At 42.2% G+C, this 25,693-nt stretch overlaps 1 long non-coding RNA gene across 2 annotated transcripts; it reads right to left on the reverse strand.

The window, feature by feature from the left end:
- Nucleotides 1–361: 361 nt before the first annotated feature.
- LOC114649077 (uncharacterized) lies at nt 362–20,271 on the reverse strand. Of its 2 annotated transcripts, none has more exons than XR_007934368.1 (3): nt 20,132–20,271; nt 8,088–8,128; nt 362–577 (listed from the first exon to the last, which is right to left on the reverse strand). It is a non-coding gene; the product is annotated as an uncharacterized LOC114649077 (long non-coding RNA). The 2 variants fall into 2 exon arrangements; XR_007934369.1 differs by lacking the exon at nt 20,132–20,271 and adding an exon at nt 19,373–19,397.
- Nucleotides 20,272–25,693: the final 5,422 nt, after the last annotated feature.

Genomic DNA, 25,693 nt, shown 5'->3' on the forward strand with positions numbered 1-25,693 from the left:
AACCTTTCTGAACCTCAGATCAGCTAAACAGTCAAAAGGCTTTTATTCACATCCCTAATGTACAATGTTTAAAAAAAAAAAAAATTCTGTGTGCAAATTATGGATTTACATTTTCCAAAATTAAATTCTACCACAAAAGCTCACCTTGCAATGTCTTCCATGTTTTTGGGCCTTCTTCATTTTTTTCATCTGCTTCTTCTTTTTTTTATCCATTTTGTGTGAAGCAGTGGCCATACCTGCACCCACCCATAACCCCAGCCATCCCTCCTGCCAATGGATTTCCCATCCCAGGAGGGTACCCTGGGTATGGCTGGGGATGACTACCTGGATAGACACCACCTGGTGGGCCAATGTTTGGTGGAATACTTCCAGGGTAAGAGGGTGCACTGGGTTGGCCTCCAGGGTAAGAGGGGTGTGCAGGTGGAAATGGATGTTGCCCTGAGGGACCATAAGGGCCAGTAGGACCCATGCCAGGTGGGTAAGCAGGGTTACTGCCTGGGGGATAACCAGGGGACATGACCTGAAGGATATGAAGGGTTAGAGGGCATTGGACCTCCAGGGTATGGACCAGGTTGACCTGAAAGCAGAATGTGAAAAATAAGCAGTTACGTTGAATATGAACTGGGTCTCATATAACAAACAATTAGAATATTAGAACATTTGGACCTAGCCCAGGTGTCCTTAAGAGAGATTGTGTGCCCCCCTAAAGTGGCACAGGAGGAGATTTCAGGGCCAGACAGGTACAGATAGGTGGGTCACGGTCACAAGGTGCAAGGTAAAGGGTGCACACTGTCCTGGGACATCAATCAGAATCACTTTTATTCGCCAGTACTTAAAGTACTGGAACTTGACTTGGTAGATTTGGAGCTGCTTATAGCAGAACAAAACACAAACAGCATAAATTGCACAAGTTAAAAAGAAAAACACAAAGTTAAAGAACAGTACAATTATAAAAGATGTGTAAATGATGATGTGCAAGTGAAAGTGTGAGTGTGTATCGACATGCATGCACACACACACCTTCATACAGTACATGACAGAACACATGAATGCAATTAAGAAACCAGGCCTAAGTTACTGGTTTAATAATAATAATAATACATTTTATTTATATAGCGCCTTTCCCATGCTCAAGGCACTTACAGAATATAATAAAGAACGGCAGAATATACAGTATATGGCATTGTAAACCAGATAAATAAATAAAGAAGATTAAGACAGTAAATTCTGAAAAAAACAGACAACATAATTGATGGTCTAGCACACACATACAGGTTACATTGGCATCTTGACAGAGATGTAAACTGAGAGAAAGGTAATAAAGTCAAATAGAGCTAAAAGCCTTCCTGAACAGATGAGTTTTGAGTTGTTTTTTAAAGGAATTCATGGAGTCAGCTGACCTGATTAATTTTGGTAGGTCATTCCAGAGTCTGGGCGCTATACAGCTGAAGGCCCTGTCACCCATGGAGTGTAGATTAGTGAGGGGCACAACAAGATTACCAGAATCAGAGGACCTTAGTGGGCGGGCAGGCACATAGTGATGGAGGAGGTCACTGATGTAGTTTGGTGCGAGGTTATTTAAAGCTTTGTAGGTTATTAGTAGGATTTTATATTCGATTCTGTAGGACACAGGGAGCCAGTGAAGACGGAGCAGGATGGGTGTGATGTGCTCGCTGCTGCTGGTTCGAGTAAGAACTCTTGCAGCTGAGTTTTGAATAAGCTGGAGCTGTGATATAAGATTAGAACGGGCACCTGCTAGTAGGGAATTACAATAATCGATGCGGGATGTGATAAAAGCATGGACAAGTTTCTCAGCATTAGAGAAGGAGAGGAAGGAGCGAACACGGGATATGTTACGGAGGTGAAAGTAAGAAAGTTTCTTAATGTGATTTATGTGGGTGGAATAAGTGAGGGAGGAATCAAAAATGACACCAAGATTTTTTACAGTAGAGGCAGGTCTGATGAGATCACTGCCAAGATGGACTGGGAAGGAGCTCATTTTATTAAGTTGCATTTTAGTCCCAATTTGCAGGAGTTCAGTTTTATTGCAATTTAATTTTAAAGAGTTCTGCTCCATCCAGGTTTTAATTTCACTAAGGCAGGTTGTGAGCTGAGAAAGCTCTGATGGTTTGAGAGGACTATGCCTCTAGGAAAGAAACTATTGAGGTGTCCATTTTAGTTTCAGTTCCAATTGATGTGAAGCGTTTACCAAAGGGGATGTGTGGAACAAGTGATGAGCTGGGTGAAATGAGCCCATGGTAATCCTTATGACATGGTTAGTGACATGAGATGTATATAGGTCTGCAGCAGATGGTAAGAGCACAGCCTATTATTTTCTCAGCAGACCTCACAACACGCTGAAATTTACTTTTTGGAGTGTGCTGTTGCGGACCAAAACCAGACAACAATGGAGAATGTGATTACACTTTCAAAGATGGCTTTGTAAAACTGAACTAGGATTGGCTGGGATATATTTAATTTCTTTAGTTGGCATAAGAAGTACAATCGCTGCTGTGCCTTTTTAGTGATGGAAGTGGTGGTAATATCCCAGCTGAGTGTGTTAGTCATAGGATTTCACCATATTAACTGCAGAATCATTCATTTCTAGTGGGAGACGTACTGTAACTGCTATTTGTGAAAGTCACTAACATGGAGGACTAGGTTGCTGGAAGCACATCAAGGCATAAAATGAGACACTTCTTTACTATAAGCGGTTACGTTGCCATTAGTAATTAGACCAACAATGGTGTTATCAGCGAACTGAATGAATTTTATTGAATGATCATTGGACCTACAGTCATTGGGATACAGGCAATAAAGTAGATACACAGCCTTGGGGTGGGGCACCTGTGCTAATATAGAGAGTCTGAGAGGTGGGAGCCCACCCGAATGTATTGTTTCCAGTTTCTCAGAATATTTTAAATCCATTTACAGATGGAAGGATTCAGTTCAGTCTGTAGACATGTAGCTAATAACAGTTCAGGGGCAATAGTGCTAAAAGCATGAACTGAAGTCTGCAAACAGTATTCAGAAATGAGTTCCTTTACAGTCCAGATGCTCCAGCATAAAGTGAAGGCCCATGTTGATGGCATCGCAAACTGATCTATTTGTTCGATATGCAAACTGAACAGGGTGAAGATCAGTAGCAGTAACAGACTCCAGAAGGTTTAGAACAAGCCGTTCAAATATTTTCATTATTTATATTTTCATTTTCCCCCTTGGAAAGACAACTCATGTTCAAATAACGTAGCGTTTTCACGCATGGATGTGTGTGTGCATGCATGAGAGAGAGCGCGAGAGAGGCAGAGACAGATTTGATGTCATTCAAGTGGTTACTGGAGTATAAAATAAACACTTTCACAAAGATATAATGAAACAAGTGCTTTTATTCAAGAATAAAACTGAATAATAATAAAAAAAAAAAATAGTTCCAGTGACAACAAGATACCAAGCGGAAATGATTCACCTGAATGTGTGTGCCTGCTTTTATCCCTTCAGCACTAACTTTTACAAGTAACAAATTTACAAAGACTATTACAGACTTAAATCAAATGTATGTTATTATGTAATAATAATAATAATAATAATAATAATAATATTAACAATAGCTCACTACCCAAAGCATAAATGCAGGGAGGACCTGGAAATCGAACCAAGAAACTTCTTCACTGCAAAGTAGCAACTCTACCTCTGCACCACCTGAGCGAATCTGTGAGACATGCACGTTTTTTCACTGTGAAACACGCAAATGCACACACGCATTCAAATGTCTACCTATATAAAATTCCCTACAACTCATTGCCAGATAAAAAAATCCACACAGACTTGAGCAGTCAGAACTTTGCTGTATGGAGACTGAATAGAGGATGGGGTGAACACATTGTGTGTGCTGCTAATTGACACATTTGCCAAAAAAAAAAAAAAAGCACTTTGCAGGGTGGAACTGGTGCGGTGATAAGGAGCTATGAGGAAAAGTAATGTGCTCCAGGACAGGAAAAATTTTGCTGGTTTCAACGATTCTAGTGACCATGCTAGAAGTGTCAAAATTAAAACAAGCGAGTTGGAGTTGAATGTAGCAGAGGCATAATTATGAGGATATTATAGCAATAACAGAAACCTGGCTAAATAAAAATGACGGGGATGAGTAGAACATAGAGAGATACACATTTTTTAAGAATAACAGACAGAACAGAAAAGGAGATGGTGTTGCTGTTTGTGTCAGACAGAATTTAAAAGCAAGTCTTCTTCTGTGGCATGATAAGCCCGATCTTAGTGAGGACATCTGGAAAGCATTAGGGAAATAGGACTTGTTTTAGAATTGTGTTATAGACCATCCAATGCAGACAATTTCAATGCACATCTTTTTAGTAATATTAAAAAGGAAAGTTTACAGGGGGATATTCTAGTTATGGGGGACTTTACACAACCCACATGACCATCATCATCAAGTTCTTCCATGTGAACTCTGAATACCATGAGGACTGATGGAGGTCATTTATGTTAGGTAGAATTCCTAGAGGGGGCTGGGTGGTCTCATGGCCTCAGAACCCCTGCAGATTTTATTTTTTTCTCCAGCCATCTGGAGGTTTTTTTTTTGTTTTTTTCTGTCCTCACTGGCCATCGGCCCTTACTTTAATTCAATGTTGATTAGTATTGCCTAATTTTATTTTTTATACATTTTGTCTTTTTTCCTCTTTCTTCATCTTGTAAAGCACTCTGAGCTACATCATTTGTAGGAAAATGTGCTATAGAAATAATATTTGGATACAACAACAACATTTAACTGGTATAACCTTGCAAAAATTGGAATACAAGAGCAGCAGTTTTAGAAGTAATCAGTGACTGTTTTTTTAACACAGTATTTTAAAAGCACCAATGTGGGGTGAAGCCTGTCTAGATTTAGTGTTTTTGTAATCATCAGAAAAGAATGGAGGGTGAAGAGGTGATAGAACCACTAGGGTCAAGTGACCATAATATAGTTCTCAGTGTTTTTGAATAGTGCAGATGCAAAGATTAAAACTGTTAAGTTTAAGTTTAGTAAGGCACATATTTAGGAGATGTGGTGCAGGACAGATACATACCTAAATTTAGAATTACTAGGTAATCTGAAACTTCACAGCAGGTTATAAAAAAAAAAAAAAAAAAAAAAAAAAAAGTTGAAAAAGAAACTGCAAAGGAAAAAAACAGACTAATAAGGCTTATAAGACTAATAACTACAATGTCAATCGTTGGGTGTATGAGAACATGAGGGTAACCATAAAGAAGGATATTAGGGAGGCTAAAAGGCAGTTGGAGAGGAATATAGCAGATAAGTCAAAAGATGACCCAAAGAGATTCTTTTAGTATTTTAGTAGTAAAAGAACAGTCAAGGAGGAGGTCAAGTGCGTCAGGTATAGTAAAGTGGAATTCAAAAATACAATGAAATAGCAGATGCTTTAAACTCACATTTTTCTGAGATCTTCACATATGAGGAAGTGGATAACTTCCCAGTGGTAACAGGGATTACTAAGGATGGTACTGAGTGATTTGGAAATTGCAGAGGGAGAAGAGCTGCTCAGATTAAATAGGCTGAAATATAACAAATGTTCAGGACCAGATAATATTTACCCTTGAGTTCTTAAGGAGATTAGCGAGTACATATCTAAATCCCTCACACATATTTTTAGGAAGTTACTGAGCACTGGGAATATTCCAAAGGACTGAAAAATAGAAATATTATCCTGCTATATAAAAGGGGTGACTGGGCAGATCCAAGCAACTACAGGCCAGTAAAGCAAGCGTGCATCACAGGTAAATTAAAGGAAGGAATTATCAAGGAAAAGGTTGACCAATACCTGGCAAGAACAGGATTTTTACTGAACAGTCAGCATGAGTTCAGAAGAGGGAGGCCGTGTTTTAACCAACATGCTAGAATTCTACGAGGAGGCAACAAAAGGATATGGTCAAAGTGGACTTTCAGAAAGCATTTAAGGTGCCACATGAAAAGTTGGGCACCTTTCCCATGCTCAAGGCATTTCACAACATCTCAGAAAGAACAGCAGGGTATACATAACATTGGATACAAATATTTTCTGCATAGAACACTAAAACAGATAAATACAGGATATACAAAGCATTAAATAGAATAAAAGCTAATAAAGCAGAGTAAAATACTAAATTCAATACTAAAAAGAAAAGCCTGAACAAATAATTTGTGATATGACACACATACAAATTATCCTGAACATCTGGACAGAGAGGTAAACTGAAAGAATGGTAGAATGTTAAGTTAAGTTAAAAGCCTTACTGAACAGATGAGTTTTAAGTTGTTTTTTAAAAGAATGAATTGAGTCAGTTGATCTCATTAATTTTGGAAGTTTATTCCAAAGTCTGGGTGCTATGGAGCTGAAGCTGGAGCTGTGTCACCTACAGAGTGCACGTTAGTGTGGATCACAACAAGACTACCAGAATAACAGGACCTTAGCAGGCGAAAGGAGCATAGTGATGGAGAAGGTCACTGATGTAGTCGGTGCAAGGCGATTTAAAGCATTGTACGTTATTAATAGAATTTTATAGTCGGTCCTGTAAGACACAGGGAGCCAGTGAAGGTGCAGCAGGATGGGCGTTATGTTGGTGGTTCGTGTAAGGACTCTTGCAGCAGAGATTTGAATCAACTGAAGCTGAGATATATGATTAGAAGGGGCACCTGCCAGTAGGGAATTACAATAATGGATACAGGATGTAATAAAAGCATGGACAAGTTTATTAGCATTAGAAAAGGCAAGGAAAGAGCAAATATGAAATATGTTATGGGGGTGGAGGTAAGAAAGTTTCTTAATGTGGTTTATGTGGTCAGAATAAGAAAGGGAGAAATCAAAAATGACACCAAGATAACGTGAATTAGACGAAGGTCTGATGAGATCATCGTCAAGAGTGACTGAGAAGGAGCTCATTTTCTTAAGTAGTACTTTAGTGCCTATTCGAAGGACTTTTCAGTTTTGTTGCAATTTATTTTAAAAAGAGTTCTGCTCCATTCAGGTTTTAATTTTACTGAGGAAAGTTGTGCGAAAACTGGCTCAGACACAACAAGCAGAGGGTGATGGTATGAGGAACCCCTGTCTGAATTTTGCTAAGGCCATTATTTATTAAAATTAAATATTTATATACAGTATTTTTGATAGATAGATGTGAAAGGCATTATATACAATAGATAGATTCTATGATTTGGATAGGAATATAAATAACATGCTCATTAAGTTTGCAGATAATTGAGAATCTGTTGAATCATTACAGGGGGACTTGGACAGCATACAGGCTTGGGAAGAATTCTGGAAGATGATTTAAGGAAATTTAAGTAAATTTCAAGTATTACATGTAGGAAGTAAAAATGTGAGTTCTAAAAATCGAAAGTACACCTTATGACAAGAATTTAGGAGTCGTAGTGGACACTACATTATCAACTTTCATAAAGTTTTCAGAAGCTACTAAGAAGGCTAACAGAATGCCAGGTTATATAGCGCCTTGCTGTGTGGAGTACAAGTCACAGGAGGTTCTGCTTAACCTTTATAACACACTGGTAAGGCCTCCTCTGGAGTTCTGTGCACAGTTTTGGTCTCCAGGCTACAAAAAGGACATAGCAGCACTAAAAAAGGTCCACAGAAGAGCGACTAGGCTGGGGTTACAGGAGATGAATTATGAGGAAAAATAGAAAGAGCTGAGCCTTTACAGTTTAAGCTAAAGAAGATTAAGAGGAGGCCTGACTGAAGTTTATAAAAACATAAAGAGTATTAGTCCAGCAGATTGAGACTGGGACTGAGACACAGCTGGAGACTTGTTAAGGGTAACTTTCACACAAACATTAGGGAGTTTTTCTTTACACAGAGAACAATAGACACTTGGAATAAGAGACCAAGTAGCGGGGTAGACAGTAAGACTTTAGGGTCTTTTAACACTAGACTTGACGTTTTAAGAATTAAGTCAATAAGACTGGTGAGCTTTGTTGGCCTGAATGGCCTGTTCTCATCAAAAGATTGTTCTAATATTCTAATTAAAAAACAAACCGTGAAAAGAGTAAAAAAAAAAAAAAAAAAACAACACATACTACTCACCTTGATTTGGATTCCACATTTTGATTATTCAGGCGGTGTAACTAAAAAAAAAAAAAAAGTGAGATAAAAGACCAGTAAGTTTTTGTGAATAAAAGAAATTTGGAGATGAAAAATGTGTCAGTGAGCTATGTTAGATCATTCAGTAACTGTTCTACTTTTCCTTGAGTTTGCAGAAGGTTCCATAGCCATATGAAAACATCCTGTGTGGTCCCAGTGCCAAAGAAAGGGCATTCCAGTCACCCCAAGGACTTACTGGGTCTTAATTTATACATCGTGAAGACTTTTGAGATGCTGGTCCTGAAACAGCTTCTACCCCTGGTATCAGAACATAGCAAAATGACACCTTTAATTGGCTAAATGAATAAATTACAATATGCAAGCTTTCAAGGCAACTGAGGCCCCTTCTTCAGGCAGGTTATCTATACATATTAATAAAAGGCAAAGCCCTCACTGGCTCACTGACTGACTGACTGACTGACTCATCACTAATTCTCGAACTTCCCGTGTAGGTGGAAGGCTGAAATTTGGCAGGCTCATTCCTTACAGCTTACTTACAAAAGTTAGGCAGGTTTCATTTAGAAATTCTACGCATAATGGTCATAACTGGAACATGTTTTTTGTCCATATACTCTAATGGAGGAGGCAGAGTCACGTATCACGTCATCACGCCTCCTACGTAATCATGTGAACTAAAAACAAGGAAGAGATTTACAGCACGAGTCAAACGCGGGAACAAAGGTAAATGACGTTGTTCACTGTCTTTTAATACTGTGTAAGCATACATATTAACACATGTGCAATTAAACGTGTGCATTTATAGGGTGATTTCTCAGGCTTAAAAACTCGCCTTTTACTAAAAAGGTAAATACAAAACTATTTTCAATCATTCTATGATCTGCTTCTCACAACTGAAGGCACCGTGGCTGATGTTACGTCACTTGATGGCCAACCATAAGCGTTACCTGGTAGGTAATCAGCCACTCACTTCACTCCTTACGGGAATCGAACCTCTGAGGTTTTCTTTTGTTCTTAATTAAAATTTAAAAGCAATACTTCACCGCTGCTAAGCCCCTCTAGCGCTGACGTCCGAGGTTCGATTACCGTAAGCAAGTGCAGTGAGTGTGTACGCCTGATGAGCCAAGAATAAGGGGGAAAGACGTGTCGCGTACTCTTTGCATTATTTGACAGTAAACTATTTTCAACCATTCTATGATCTGCTTCTCACAACTGAAGGCACCCGTGGCTGATGTTACCTCACTTGCTGGCCAACCATAAGCGTTACCTGGTAGGTAACCAGCCACTCACTTCACTCCCTTACGGGAATCGAACCTCGGACGTCAGCGCTACAGGCAAAGCCCCTAAAATTGCGCCACGGCGTGTGGTTCGTTTATTTGACAACATGTAGATCGGGGTAATTACATTCCGCGCTACGGCGTGTGGTTCGTTTATTTGACAACATGTAGATCGGGGTAATTACATTCACGGCATTCGTAGTCTGATTCACAATCTGATTGTATGGGTGGTTACCTACCAGGTAACGCTTATAGTTGGCCACCAAGTCAGGTCGAAGTGATCACTCGAGTGAAGGCAGCTTCACAAAAAAACAGATCCTTAACAAACTGTTATTAGTATATTTTCCCTCAATTTAAAAAGGCTTTCTTTTCTTCTTAATAAAAATTTAAAAGCGGTACTTCGCCGGTGCGAAGCGCGTGGATTTGACCGACTGACACATACAGACATATTCATGAGTGCAGGTACTTCAGAAAGAAAGCACTGTGTAAACCTAAGGTTGCCATTCATTTGAGGCAAGATTGCTTTTCTTCTGTACAACTATACGTTGCATTCTCAAGAGTGTATTTGCACGGCTTCGGATATATATATATATGTATGTATGTCTATATATAAATATGTAAGTTTATAAGTACTGCCTTACTTCTCTTTAAGAAAGGAAGATGTAATGATACTTGATTTAAACGATTCCATGTCTTCCTGGGTTTGCTTAGCTTATTGTCAATACCTTTACACCTTTTTTTAAGACTTATTGACTGAAACGGGCTTTCACGAAAAAAGTTAGGGCTTTGCTACAGGATACACCCTCCACAAGTTAAGCAAGTAAAAATAAAAGTGTATATTTCTGTTTTATTTAAACCTTTTAAGTTCATATGCATAGCCCCATTTGGCTGTTTAATTTTTTTTTTCTTTCTTCAGTAATATTTAATCTCCTTAAAGAAAAAGAACATATCCATTTTACTTTTTTTGTATCTCTTTAGTAATATTTTAGTGTAAAAGGATAACCAGTATTTAAACCTTTTATGTTACTTTATAAATTTATTTTACACAATGTTGAAAAATTAATAAGAAGGTTACATATTTTGGCAGCTGCTGCTTTAATTTTCAATGAAATGAAAAACGCTCTCCAAGAGAAAACGTCAATGAAGAAGAAACAGTTTGCACTATCTAAAAAGGAGAAACCCTCATTTATAAAAGTTTGCTGCAGATGACTTAACTGAAAATAAATGAATAGTTCCTATGTGTATAATACATATTTATCTATTTTACTTATGCCTTTATTCCAGCAACTTGCAACATCTGAGGTACAATTTGTTACATTACTTTTGTTTTTTGCAGCACAGGCAGGTGAAGTGACTTCCTCAGGGTCACACAGTGGTGTCAGTACCAGGATTTGAACTGACAAGCTCCGGGTTTACTGAAATATTACTGAAGAAAGAAAAAAAACGAAATCGGGCAAATAGGGCTATGCATACAGATGTCCATCCATCCATTATCCAACCCGCTATATCCTAAATACAGGAGCCAATAAGTAGATATATATATATATATATATATATATATATATATATATATATATACACATACAGTAATCCCTCACTTATCGCGGGAGATAGGTTCCAAGGCCGACCGCGATAACTGAATTTCCGCGAAGTAGGGACACTATATTTATTTAATTATTTAACGTGTATTTGGACGTTTTTAAACCCTCCCTGTATTGTTTACAACCCACCATTTACTCTATTAAAAACAGGAACAACTGCTAAGCAATATGAAATCGGTAGATAAGTTTACACTTACTGTATAGCGAAGTACACGTAGCAGCTTTTAAGCGGTCATGACGTCGTCGACCTTGTTGCAAAGATTCCTAAAGCAGATTCCATCCAGACTACTGCCTTATCACGTCCACTTGCAACTCGTTTTGCACCCTGGTTAAAGGACACTGCGGCTGTAGATCTTATATGCTTTTCCTCCTTTTTAAATAAAGAGAATCGATGTCCTGCAGCGGTGTAGCTGCTCCCTTCCTTCAACATATCCAAAACGTTTACCTTTTCTGCAATCATTTGCATCTTCTGTTGGTGCTTGGACACGGCCCCTGAAGCATTAGCACGTTAATGATGAATGAGTGAGATGAGACTTCCTGGTTAATGCAACACTCGTCGCTGAGCCAATCAGCAGCACACAGGAACTTAACTGCGTGCTCTGATTGGGTAGCTTCTCAGCAATCCGCCAATAGCATCTCTTGTATGAAATCAACTGGGCAAACCAAGTGAGGAAGCAAGTAAACAGACCCATTGTCCACAGAAACCCGCGAAGCAGCGAAAAATCCGCGTTATGTATTTAGATATGCTTACATATAAAATCCGCGAAGTCGTGAATCCGCGAAAAGTGAACCGCGAAGTAGCGAGGGATTACTGTATATATACACACATATATATGTGAATGTATGTATGTATATATGTATGTCTATACAGTGATTCCTCGCTATATCGCGCTTCGCCTTTTTTAAATATTTAGCATATTTAAATATATATCGCAGATTTTTTGCTGGTTCACGGATTTCTGCGGACAATAGGTCTTTTAATTTCTGGTACATGCTTCCTCAGTTGGTTTGCCCAGTTGATTTCATACAAGGGACGCTATTGGCAGATGGCTGAGAAGCTACCCAACTTACTTTTCTCTATCTCTCTCTTGCGCTGACTATCTGTGATCCTGACGTAGGGGGTGTGAGCAGGGGGGCTGTTCGCACACCTAGACTATACGGACGCTCGTCTAAAAATGCTGAAAGATTATCTTCACGTTGCTACCTTCTGTGTGCAGCTTTTAAGTATGCTGCACGGTTCGCATACTTAAAAGCTCAAAGGGCACGTATTGATTTTTGACATTGTTTCTCTCTCTCTCTCTCCCTGCTCCTGACGGAGGAGGTGTGAGCTGCCGCCTTCAACAGCTTTGTACCGGCAGTGCTTCGCATACTTAAGAGCCAAACAGCCCTATTGATTTGTTTGCTTTCCTCTCTGTTTCCTTTGAAGAGGAAGATATGTTTGCATTCTTTTAATTGTGAGACAGAACTGTCATCTCTGTCTTGTCATGGAGCACAGTTTAAACTTTTGAAAAAGAGACAAATGTTTGTTTGCAGTGTTTGAATAACGTTCCTGTCTCTCTACAACCTCCTGTGTTTCTGCGCAAATCTGTGACCCAAGCATGACAATATAAAAATAACCATATAAACATATGGTTTCTACTTCGCATATTTTCTTATTTCGCAGGTGGCTCTGGAACGCAACCCCCGCGATGGAGGAGGGATTACTGTATTTATATCTATATGTATGTAGATATGTAAATTTGTATATGTATATATATATATGTATATGTAGATATGTGTATATGTAGATATGTGTATATATAGTTACATAACCTCTTTAACACACTACTTCTCCGCTGCGAAGCACGGGTATTTTGCTATATATATATATATATATATATATATATATATATATATATATATATACACACACATACACAGTGGAACCTCTAGATACGAGTTTAATTCGTTCCAGCACTGAGCTTGTATAGCGAATTTCTCGTATCTAGAACAAACTTCCCCATTGAAAATAATGGAAATCCAGTTAATCCGTTCCGCACCCCAAATATATTAACATAAAAATCAATTTTCCTAACAAATAACACTGATAAATTATATATACTGTAGTCTACCTTTAATAAATAACACTGGTAAATAATATAACTGATTATTAAATGAATCAAAACAGGTGTCCAAAGTGCAGTAGAGCATTCAATAAATCTTTAAATAAATAAAACAGTTGTGAAGTGGAGGTTTAAAATACACAAGAATAACAATCCTTTAACACGTGGTTAAAACGTCAAAAGGATGCAGTCTTTAAAAAACAGATGACAATCCCCGGTGCTTCTTCTCTGTTAGCGTCTCACCTGCGGGCTCTGCAACAGGCGAGACACTCTTAATGCAAGCTGACCTTCTCTACACCGTCCTGCTTCAGCTGTTTGGCTCGCCTGTTCAGCTCACTGTTCAGCTACACGCGAGCCTGCACTCGCTCGCTCGCTCTCCCGCACCGACTTCCTGCCTGCCTGCCTGCTCTCTCTCTCTCTCTCTTTTATTTTACTTCTTCTCCCCCTTAACCGGCTCGCGCTTCTCTATATATGCGGGGAGGACATGGCAGCTGCAGCCCATCAGCCACAGGAACAATCATGGATGTGGGCAGTCTCCCACCTGTGCACTTAAGTGAGAAACGCAGACACGGCAGATCGCGGCTCACAACTGCTACCACGCCCCCTCGCTAAGCCGCGAGCTATACCCACAGCCTGGCTCGTGGCTCGTTACGCAAGCCAATGCTCGCATTTAGATCTGAATTTTTCGCTCATACTTTCCTCGTATTTTGAATTTCTCGTATACAGAGGTGATCGTATCTCGAGGTTCCACTGTATGTATGTATGTATATATATATATATATATATATATATATATATATGACAGCAACACTCATAACAATGACAACACAATTATATATATATATATATATATATATAAGATGTGTGTGTGTGTGTGTGTATGTATATGTGTGTGTTTATGTATGTGTATATATATATATATGTATATATATGTGGATGTGTTGTGGAGGATTGCCGGCTTTCCAGTCCGGCCCTCAACCCCAGGCCGCTAGGAGGAGCCCTCCGGACAGCATGATGGTGCCCCGACTTCCAGCAGGGCCTCATGGACTCTGTAGTTTATACACACAGCCCTGCTGGATACCTTGGGGGCCACCGGGAGTCGCTGTAGCGGGGCTAGTGGGCTCTTGTGTGCCCTATAACCCGGGAGTACGTTACAGTCACGTGACTGGAGGAAGCGACGTGCTCCCGGGATGAAGAAGAGGACTGTTTGCCCTGACCCGGAAGGAAAACGGACTTGTGGGTTTGGCCAGGAACCATTTCCGGGTCAGGGTGTATAAAAGGACTATGGGAAGCCCAGAACACTGAGCTGAGCTAGGAGGTAGGGTGGCGACGTGTCTGGGCGAGGAGGATTGTTGGTTTATAGAGAATTGTAGTTATATGAGTAGTGTGGTGTGTGGAGTGCTTTGTGCACAGTGTAATAATAAAAAGAAGATTTATTATACTTTCACCTGGTCATCAGAGTGGTACCTGAAGGTTCAAGAGGTGGGCAAAAGCCGTAACTGCTACACTGGCGTAGTCGGCAGGATACTCTGGCCGTCTGGTGGCAGAGGATCTGCATTTCCTGTAAAATTCGTTGTGGCAGAGAACCCAGGGAAGGTCCCTCTAGTAACCGCGGAGGTGAAAACTCCACCCGCGAAGAAGAGCATTGCAATCGGGAGCCGTGAGACACAGCCAGCCGCAATGGGGAAAAAATCTGGCAAAAAGAAGGCAAACACCGACTGGGTGAAGACCGCGACCGACGCCGAGCTGACCTGGACTTACCTGACTGGGTGTGAGGAGGACCGGGAGCCGATAAAGGCTGAGCAAGCTCGAAGGGCACAACAGCAAGAAGGCTGTCAGCAATCGGCCGCACCGAAAGCCCTAATTGGACTAGGGACACCGCGGACAAATCTGGAGGTATGCGCCAGGGCAACGCCCGAAGGGCAGGGGATGTATCATTCCTATTTTGCAGAGGCCTGCCTCCGGAAAGTAACCGGTGAATCGGATGCCTGCCTCGTGCCGTGGCAAGATGGCCGCGATACCCAGAAGGCAAGTCGGGCTGGAAGTAGGCTGGAAGCAGTCAACCCATTCGTGGGATGTGCCCACATGACCTCACGCGACGGCAACCAGGAAGAAGGTCAGGTTAGAGCCATCGGTGAGGTAAATAATTCCCCAACGCGTCTGCGCTCCCTGAAGTGGAAGGGGGCGGCGAGCGAAGCAGCGCCAACTCTAAATAAAGGTAAAGAGGGGCGGGATGTGACTGAAGGATCTGCCATTAAAGCAAAAAAGGCAGACCTCAGTCGGCTTGTTGCAGCCACCCGTCCCTCAGAAGACTCCAAGTCCGCGAAGCCCAGCAGAGCACGTGCCAGGAGCGGACGTGCTCATTGGTTCCCGGTCGGCAGGTGATCATAACAAGGAAGTAACCTTGCCTCCAGCCAAGACAAATAACTTTATAAACTTGGGGGAGCTTGAGAAGTGTCTCGCGCCCCTTTACACTTTCTTCCAGGGGATCGAGGACCTGAGGAGACGTTTGGAGGAGCTGGGAGCCACAGCCGAAGCGCCGCTGAGGAGACTGCATGAATACCTGCGGCGATTAGGCCAAGAAGCCCTGGCCTCGATTGATTCGACGGTGCAGGTGAGTGAAATCTGCGCCGTATATAATAAGGGGACACAGTGTGATCCGGCACCGCGTTTAAAAAGTAGCGGCTGCCAAAGCACTGTGAACCCGACACTGGAGTGTGGTACCATGATTGATTGGCCGGGGTAGGAAGCGATCGTTCGGGGGCATGCATGTGACGTGGCCCGCCAGAGCGAGTCACCACTCCAGACCCCGACCAATAAAGTAAGCGGGTTGTTGTTGGTTACTGGAGGGGCGGAGGAAGTGCCAATCGAACCGGGGCGGCTGGATAGTGCTGTTACCCGGAGCGATGTGGTACTAATGACGCCGCCTCCAATAATACATAGGACAACGGGCGTGCAAACAGCAAAGAGGCTCTCTCTTTTCCATAGAGAGCCTCACGCTGTGCACAAGCCCCAGAGAAAGCAGGAGACCCCCAAGATAAAACGCGGGTCTCCTGACATGTTAAAGAAACGTGCTGAGAGCAGCAAAGCGGCCGTAATTCACTCCTTGGCGGAGGAAAGGGCAGAGCTAACCCTGACTTAATTCCCAAGGTGTTTTAGGTCCAGAGAAGAGAGGCGACCAGGAGGACGGCGGTGGTGTTACAACTGCCGTCAACCGGGCCACCTATGGCGAAGTTGTCCCCGGAGGACAGGGGAGCGGTGGGATAACAGATACACTGTTCCCCCAAGGTTCGCTGGGGGGCCTCGACATCGTCGCCAAGGTCCGGACGACGCATCCTCTTGGAGGAGAATGTCCCTCGCGGGGATCAACGCTCCGCCCCAGTTGGCTTCGCTGAGAGGGGGGAACTGTGGAGGATTGCCGGCTTTCCAGTCCGGCCCTCAACCCCAGGCCGCTAGGAGGAGCCCTCCGGACAGCATGATGGTGCCCCGACTTCCAGCAGGGCCTCATGGACTCTGTAGTTTATACACACAGCCCTGCTGGGTACCTTGGGGGCCACCGGGAGTCGCTGTAGGGGGGCTAGTGGGCTCTTGCGTGCCCTATAACCCGGGAGTGCGTCACAGTCACGTGACTGGAGGAAGCGACGTGCTCCCGGGATGAAGAAGAGGACTGTTTGCCCTGACCCGGAAGGAAAACGGACTTGTGGGTTTGGCCAGGAACCATTTCCGGGTCAGGGTGTATAAAAGGACTATGGGAAGCCCAGAACACTGAGCTGAGCTGGGAGGTAGGGTGGCGACGTGTCTGGGCGAGGAGGATTGTTGGTTTATAGAGAATTGTAGTTATATGAGTAGTGTGGTGTGTGGAGTGCTTTGTGCACAGTGTAATAATAAAAAGAAGATTTATTATACTTTCACCTGGTCATCAGAGTGGTACCTGAGGGTTCAAGAGGTGGACAAAAGCCTTAACTGCTACAGTGTATATGTATGTATGTATATATATATATATATATATATATATACTATATATATATATATATATATGTAGATATGTGTATATGTAGATATGTGTATATGTAGATATGTGTATATGTAGATATGTGTATATGTAGATACAGTGATCCCTCGCTATATCGCGCTTCGCCTTTCGCAGCTTCACTCTATCGCGGATTTTATATGTAAGCATATTTAAATATATATCGCGGATTTTTTGGTGGTTCGCGGATTTCTGAGGACAATGGGTCTTTTAATTTCTGGTACATGCTTCCTCAGTTGGTTTGCCCAGTTGATTTCATACAAGGGACACTATTGGCAGATGGCTGAGAAGCTACCCAACTTACTTTTCTTTCTCTCTCTCTTGCGCTGACTATCTGTGATCCTGACGTAGGGGGGTGTGAGCAGGGGGGCTGTTCGCACACCTAGACGATACGGACGCTCATCTAAAAATGCTGAAAGATTATCTTCACGTTGCTACCTTCTGTGTGCAGCTTTTAAGTATGCTGCACGGTGCTTCACATCCTTAAAAGCTCAAAGGGCACGTATTGATTTTTGACTTTGTTTTTCTCTCTCTCTGCTCCTGACGGAGGGGGTGTGAGCTGCCGACTTCAACAGCTTTGTACAGGCGGTGCTTCGCATACTTAAGCCAAACAGCCCTATTGATTTGTTTGCTTTACTCTCTGTTTCCTTTGAAGAGGAAGATATGTTTGCATTCTTTTAATTGTGAGACAGAACTGTCATCTCTGTCTTGTCATGGAGCACAGTTTAAACTTTTGAAAAAGAGACAAATGTTTGTTTGCAGTGTTTGAATAACGTTCCTGTCTCTCTACAACCTCCTGTGTTTCTGCGCAAATCTGTGACCCAAGCATGACAATATAAAAATAACCATATAAACATATGGTTTCTACTTCGCGGATTTTCTTATTTTGCGGGTGGCTCTGGAACGCAACCCCCGCGATGGAGGAGGGATTACTGTATGTATATATATATGTATATGTATATATATGTTTATGTGTGTTGTGTGTGTGTGTGTATATATATATATATAAGACAGCAACACTCATAACAATGACAACACAATTACATTGACAATCATGTTACGTTAATTTTTAAAATGTTTCCTTTTTTTTTCATAACCTCTTTAACACACTACTTCTCCGCTGCGAAGCACGGGTATTTTGCTAGTATTATATAATAACCATACCGAAGAAGGGGCTTCAATCGCCTTGAAAGCTGAAATAAAGGGCAGCTAATGTAATAAACAAACCAGCCTCCGTCAATGAAACAATCGCAGGAAAAACCATTAGCCAATGTGGCCCACAAGGACTAGAAACTGGAGTAATTGTTGATAAATTTCCTTTTGACACTAGTGATGTTAAACAAGTTGAAAAACATTTAACCAAGTCAACAAGAATTGTTCATGCTGGGCCTTTTTTCCCCATTTGTATTCATAGATAGATATCTGTCATGGAATTATACTGAAAATTGCTCATATATGGATCAGAACCCTATTTACCCATTTAATCTCACAAGATTATTTTTCTGGAACTGGAATAAATAATTCAGTTGCTGATAAGAATGCTCATGCAATGAGGTTATTTCAGGATATTAAATCTGAATACAACTGACACATAATCCTAACTGGTCTAAAACAGTTTGGCAGGAGATCTTTAAGAATTTTAACTTAAAGCTATACTTAAGTCTCTTCCTCCCCCATCTAAAGTGGGCATATGCCAATGACATGTCCTCCTGCTCTCCACAACATGAGATTCTCAATCCAGTATGAGTCAAACAGAGGCCAGAGCTTATCCTGGTCTGAGCGCTGAAACAGCCCTGAACACGGAACCAGTCCACTCACACACCAACTTGTTAGTTAATTTTAATTTAGCTAACTTGAATTTCTTTGGGATGCTTGGGATGCTTGGGAGGAACCCCCCCCCCTCCCCCTCCCCCTACAGACACTGGGTATCCACACCAGTATTACCTCCTAGATTAGTTTCTGCCTTTACCTTCTTTCTGCTATTATAAACTCCAGCTCCTCATAACTTGTCCAAAAAAAAAAAAAATTAGTTTAAAAATGTAACATTGAACATATGATTTGAAGGTCACTGCTGTCACATGCTTAAAGAGCTCAGCATGATTTCCTGACATTTGCGTTGCCACACCTTTGATTTGCATGCAGATTTGAAAAATCGGCTTCTGCAAAACAAACACATGTACACATCTGCCACCTTTGGCCAGATTAACACTTGGGTGTCAGCTCGGCCTTAACACTCGTGCTACGCCTTCAGATAACGGACCTTGCGTTGTAACCAGGCAGCCCTTACCTGCTAATCAATGAAAAGAGACTGCAATCAATTCAATCTGAAAAGCGAGCACTCAAGTGATAACTTTGCATGCAACTACCTTGGTTCTTGTTCACTGGTCACAAGAACAGGGTAAAGGCAAGATGATGACACAATGTTTTGTTTTATTCCCTTATATTGTGTGGCCAATTCGCATTATCTACCTTAAGAACTTAACCCGCGTACGTCACGTAAAGTATTTGTTACATGAGTGCACTGTGCTTGTACTGATTGACATGTTTTGCTTTATCTAAAAATCCACTTATTAAATAATAAGAAGAGCCTCTCAATTTTTCATCACAGGAAACCACAAGGGGACACACCTTGCTTGTCTTGTTTGTACCGATCATATCTGGCAAAAGCACGCGCATACCAGCCCCCTCCCCTGCCTTGGCTGTATAACCATCCATTTTCGAAACGACTTAAAGAACTGTTTTTTTCCCATAATTTTGAACGAGTGCTTACCTCCCATGATCTTCTAAATCATTTTAAAAGACTTCCGTTACAGAAACTACACTAATAGCATAGTAAAAAGTATATAACATGTTCGCTTCTTAACTGGGTCACTAAGTCCCGTGCTCACAGACCCAACATTCTAAAGCCTACATTATTCCTCACGCAAACTAAAAAATCAGTTTATTTTCCTTTTGGAATTCATTAGTTAATTATAATCCGTGACATAAATAAATAACCTAAAGCTAAAACAAAACTCACCTACTGCAGGGAATCCTAGGAGGTGAACACAGCACAAACAAAGTCGCATACAACTCACTGCAAACCACTATTTCCCTGTTGGATAATAGCCCGCCTTCCTTGTATCTATTGGACAGCTATCCAGTAAAATTTTGTCTTATTGGTTAGTATTCTATAAATCGACCCACGCTTCATGGACGTCACGTTCCCACTGAACCGGAAGCCTGGAGGAGAAACGGTTTTCCAGAAGGATAGAAGTGGGTGTGTCACAATGACGCAGTGGGCGTGCCTTTATGTTGTGAGCGTTACGTGACCAACGTCCTTGATGGTAGCGCATTGCATTCACCCTCTTCAGAGTGGAGTCTGCAACAGTAAACAAGACATGACGAACACAGATGTACCTTTTAAAGTATGGAACGTTATTCGTGCCAAAATGAAATGCAAACGTTAACTTCATTGCGGTGCATTTCATTTTGGCACGTTTTTATTGGGTCATAATTGAAGGTGTGCCAACGAGACGATCGATTGCTTTTCATTGCGGCGCACAATTTTCATGTCAGTTTAAAATGCAATACAGTACAACAATTTTGGATGATCCACTGTGGCAACCCCTAACGGGAGCAGCCGAAAGAAGAAGAAGACGATTGGTTTTTAATTCATTCCCATACATTGCATGTCATAACTAAAACCAAACTGCATTGCAATGTAGTTGACACTTTGGATCGGAGGGTGTGTTCCAACTACAGAGAGATCACACTCCTCAGCCTCCCTGGAAAAGTCTATTCGGGGGTCCTGGAGAGGAGGGTTCGTCAGGAGGAACAGTGTGGTTTTCGTCCTGGAAGCGGAACAGTGGACCAGCTCTACACCCTTAGCAGGGTCCTGGAGGGTGCATGGGAGTTTGCCCAACCAGTCTACATGTGTTTTGTGGACTTGGAAAAGGCATTCGACCGTGTCCCTCGAGGAATCCTGTGGGGGATACTCCGAGAGTATGGGGTACCAGACCCCCTGATAAGGGCTGTTCGGTCCCTGTACGATCGGTGCCAGAGCTTGGTCCGCATTGCCAGCAGTAAGTCGAACCCGTTTCCAGTGAGAGTTGGACTCCGCCAGGGCTGCCCTTTGTCAACGATTCTGTTCATAACTTTTATGGACAGAATTTCTAGGCGCAGCCAGGGCGTTGAGGGGGTCCGGTTTGGTGGGCTCAGGATTGGGTCATTGCTTTTCGCAGATGATGTTGTCCTGTTTGCTTCATCAGGCCGTGATCTTCAGCTCTCTCTGGATCGGTTCGCAGCCGATTGTGAAGCGGCTGGGATGGGAATCAGCACCTCCAAATCCGAGACCATGGTCCTCAGCCGGAAAAGGGTGGAGTGCCCTCTCAGGGTTGGTAGCGAGATCCTGCCCTAAGTGGAGGAGTTCAAGTATCTCGGGGTCTTGTTCACGAGTGAGGGAAGAATGGAGCGTGAGATCGACAGGCGGTTTGGTGCGGCGTCTGCAGTGATGTGGGCTCTGCATCGGTCTGTTGTGGTGAAAAAGGAGCTGAACCATAAGGCAAAGCTCTCAATTTACCAGTCGATCTATGTTCCTATCCTCACCTATGGTCATGAGCTATGGGTAGTAACCGAAAGAACGAGATTGCGAATACAAGCGGCTGAAATGAGTTTCCTCCGCAGGGTTTCTGGGCTTTCCCTTAAAGATAGGGTGAGAAGCTCAGTCATCCGGGAGGGGCTCAGAGTAGAGCCACTGCTCCTCCGCATCGAGAGGAGTCAGATTAGGTGGCTCGGGCATCTAATCAGGATGCCTCCTGGATGCCTCCCTGGTGAGGTGTTCCGGGCACGTCTAACTGAGAGGAGGCCCCGGGGAAGACCCAGGACACGCTGGAGTGACTATGTCTCTCGGCTGGCCTGGGAACACCTTGGGATTCTCCCGGAAGAGCTAGAAGAAGTGGCCGGGGAGAGGGAAGTCTGGGGATCTCTGCTCAAGCTGCTGCCCCCGCGACCCGACCTTGGATAAGCGGAAGAGGATGGATGGATGGACTTTGGATTGCATAGTAAAGCAGTTGAAATTCAAAATAGGTGTGAGTATTAAGTGTGCATTTGTAGAATTCAACAAGAAGCAATACGACATCTCTTTTGGCATTGTCAGTACACTAAAGAGCTATTGCAAACGCATTGAATTTCACATAGTGGCTACTCCCAGTGAATTGTATTTTGGTTCTAGACCATACATTTACTATGCCAAAACTGGGTGCAATCAGCCTAAGAAGAAATAGCAAGGTGGTCACCAGTGGCAATGAGACTTTGACTCCATGCTCAAAGTGGCACAGCCAAGCTCTTAAATAGGCCTGAGGTAGCAGTACCAGAAGGCCCTACCCTACTTGGCTCAACATAAAGAGGAACAAGAAAATCCCAATCTAGATTAACACAAAAAAGATAAAAGGAGAATTACAGAAAAGGTTAACCAAAAAGAGCTAGAAACAGTTAAATACAAAAAGAAGTAAGCAAAAATATTTTCATTATCAACAGTCAGTCATTGCCCAACCCACTATATCCTAACACAGGGTCACGGGGGTCTGCTGGAGCCAATCACAGCCAACACAGGGCGCAAGGCAGGATACAATCCCACTGCCAGCCCACTGCAGGGCACACACACACACACCAAGCACACACACTAGGGACAATTTAAGATTGCCAATGCAGCTAACCTGCATGTCTTTGGTCTGTGGGAGGAAACTGGAGCACCCGGAGGAAACCCACATAGACACAGGGAGAACATGCAAACTCCATGCAAGGAGGATGTGGGAAGCGAACCCAGGTCTCCTTACTGTGAGTCAGCAGCACTATAAATAAACAAAACAATTCACACCAAACTAAACTTAAGGCTAGAGCCCTTACAAAACCATGAGAATAAGTGTAAAAGCAGAGAAAACACAAAATAAGAAACTAAAAAAATACTTTGAATAAAAACAAGTAAAACAAGTCCTAGCCATATCTCTGCAGCCCTTTCTAAGTTGCAGCACACAAAGTGTCGCTTTTCACGGCCCCCTAGTGGCAAGCATACCCTGCTGAATTTGCTCTGCTTCTAGTGGAAAGTTAAAAAAATGTTGCTAAACTGTAACTAGTATTGAGTGATTATAATGGTTGGCAGTGGTCTTTTAAGTGTCCCTGAGGACCAGGGAAGCATCGTCCAAGTATGCTAGATGGATTATTGTGGCCAAAAATGTGACCTGAGCTGGAAAGCAGTAGTGCTAACCACTGTGCCACATTGCCTGCCTCAGACACAATTAATAGAATTAAACATCAGAACAGTTACATTTCTTGCAGTGGCACACAGGAGGCATGAATTCACTGAGGTTTGCCTACCGACAGACATAACAGCTACTCACCTCTCTTGTACCGAAAAGACCAGCTTGGTTTTTTAGCTCCCTCACTGCCACTACTACCATATAAAAGCAACATCAAAGCTTGTGGACTCATGCCTTTCCTGTTTGTATCAACTGCACAGGACTCTTTTAAAGGGTTTTAATGGACAACATGCATGGGCTGCTATCCCTGCTGTGACAGGTAACAATCCATTGCCTGGCCGAGACACCTGGGGAAGGAAAAAGCAGGAAGAAAGGAAGGGTGTTACCTGCCAAACAACTACTTATGCTGGTGGCCCTGCTGGGACAGGTTCAGGCTCCTTACCTGGCCAGAAGGCTTGTATATTGGTAGAATCAAGGAAGTTAACCTGCTCAGAATATTTGCTCCCTCGACATGCTAGATGGCAGCATCGCTGGGTTAGGATTCCCACACAGACACCTATAGGGCATGCTGAGACCTGTAGTCCTGTGAGGCAGCCCTGTTGTGAGCTTCCAGGATTAGTAATGTCTATTTTCAGGGACTTCCATTTGACTCCTGGGTCAAAGATAAAAGAAGCTACTTGATGTCATCCATATGAGTTGGAGTCAGGTGTGGAGAAAGGACACAGCTTGTCTAGGAGGAGTGGGAAAGAAAGAAAGAAAGAAAGAAAGAAAGAAAGAAAGAAAGAAAGAAAGAAAGAAAGAATTAGAATTGTGTTTATTAGGAAGTCTTTGTAAGGTATTATAATTATAATACACTTGACATTTGCATCTAGGACCTGTGACTGTGTGGTTGCGTCTGGGTTTTGGGGTGCTGTAATGCCTCCTATTGGTGACAAAGGGAAGGCTCACATATTATACACAAGTCACACAGAAATCCGTACAAAAGAAGTTAAGATATGAATAGGCCAAAACATTTGCAGTTTCCTTCTGCATGTGCATTTTCTTTTTAAATGTATTGCAAGTTTACTGCTAATTTTTTGCCCACTACTAGGAATAGTGTTATACACTGTGTGGCAGGCACATGGGGGTATGGCTGTATTGTCCACCTCTGATTGCTACATCTTTATGATTTCTGGACTCGCAAAGTATCATGGGGCACTGTTAAAAAAAGTTTATCTAAGTCGGCTACATGGCAAATGTTTAGGAAAATATTTGGTGAGCAAGGTCACTGGTGAACATAGCATATCTGATGTGAAAAATGCTATGGCAAATTTCACTAACCAACACCAATTGTGTCTCTGTGTTTTAGATTAACTCCTTTTAAAACAGCAGTCTCAATCCACTAGACTAATTCTCTTTATAATTTTAAACACTTCAATCATGTCTCCTCTTAATCTTCTTTTGCTTAAACTGAGAAGGCTCAGCTCCTTTAAACTTTCCTCATGACACATCCCCTGTAGCCCTGAATCAGCCCAGTTGCACTTTTCCAGCACTGCTATGTGCTATTTGTAGCCTTGACAACAAAACTGCACATAGAACTCCAGATGAGGCCTCACCAGTGTGTTATAAAGCTTGAGCAGAACCTCCTGTGACTTGTACTCCACATATCAAGGAGCTATATAACCTGACATTCTGTTAGTTTTCTTAATGGCTTCTGAACACTGTCTGGCCGTTGATAGTGGTGAGTCCACTACGACTCCCAACTCCTTCTCATGAGGTGTACTTTTGATCTTCAGAACTCCCATTGTGAATTCAAACCTCACATTTTTACTTCCTATGTGCAATATTTTACATTTACTGACATTATAATTCATCTGCCACAAATCTGTCCAAGCTTATGCTGTCCAAGTCCCTTTGTGATGATTTCACATTGTCTGCCAATCCACCTATTTTGGTATCATCTACAAACTTAGCCAGCTTGTTACTTATCTTCTTATTCATATAATTTATAAATATTAAAAATACCAGCAGCCTAGAACTGTCCCCCTGCTGAACACCAGTCTTCACATCAGACAATTCTGATGAGGTTCCTCGCACCATCACCCTCTGCTTCATGTGTCTAAGCCAATTCTTCACCCATCTACACCCCACACCCTGAACTCCCACTTCTTTTAGTTTGATGCCCAACCTCTCATGTGGCACCTTATCAAATGCTTTCTAAAAGTCCACATAAATAATATCATATACTCCACTTTAATTCTTAATAATAATAATTTTTTGCCTTTATATAGCGCTTTTCTCACTACTCAAAGCGCTTAGCAATTGCAGGTTAAGGGCCTTGCTTAAGGGCCCAACAGAGCAGAGTC

This window comes from Erpetoichthys calabaricus, chromosome 3, assembly GCF_900747795.2.
Source record: "Erpetoichthys calabaricus chromosome 3, fErpCal1.3, whole genome shotgun sequence".
Classification (NCBI taxonomy): Eukaryota; Metazoa; Chordata; class Cladistia; order Polypteriformes; family Polypteridae; genus Erpetoichthys; species Erpetoichthys calabaricus.